This window comes from Triticum aestivum, chromosome 1A, assembly GCF_018294505.1.
Source record: "Triticum aestivum cultivar Chinese Spring chromosome 1A, IWGSC CS RefSeq v2.1, whole genome shotgun sequence".
Taxonomy (NCBI): Eukaryota; Viridiplantae; Streptophyta; class Magnoliopsida; order Poales; family Poaceae; genus Triticum; species Triticum aestivum.
In genome coordinates this window covers 591675626-591676104 of record NC_057794.1, presented here as the reverse complement: position 1 = coordinate 591676104, position 479 = coordinate 591675626, and positions in this window count along the sequence as shown.

Sequence of the window (479 nt, the reverse complement as noted above, 5' to 3'; positions counted from 1 at the left end):
AAGCAAACCCCTAAAAAAATATAAAGCCTAGTATGTGATGCCCTAAAAAAAGTTGATTAAAACGACTAGAGAAACTCAGAGCACAAAGCAGGGTGGCTCCAGCGTGGCAGGCCGGCTTGGCCACGTGGCCGGCACGCGCGTCCACGCGGTGACCTGGCGGAGCGAGCGAGCGTATAAATGTGTTGCATTAAATAAGCAGATATGCATATATATATATATATATATATATATATATATATATATATATATATATATACGGCATATATAAAGCGAATAATGCTGGGGATAGAAGAGGAATATCTGGGCAGAAAATGAGCAGAAATAAAGAAAACCAGAGGCAGTATTGGGTCGCCCACAGGAATCCGTTTGCTCCCTGGCGCTGCTGTGCCTTCGTCTCCCCTCGTCCGCCCCCGGTTTTGGCCTCCTCCCTCCCCTCGCCGTCTTCATACGAGGATGGATGGATGCCCCGCCAATATATA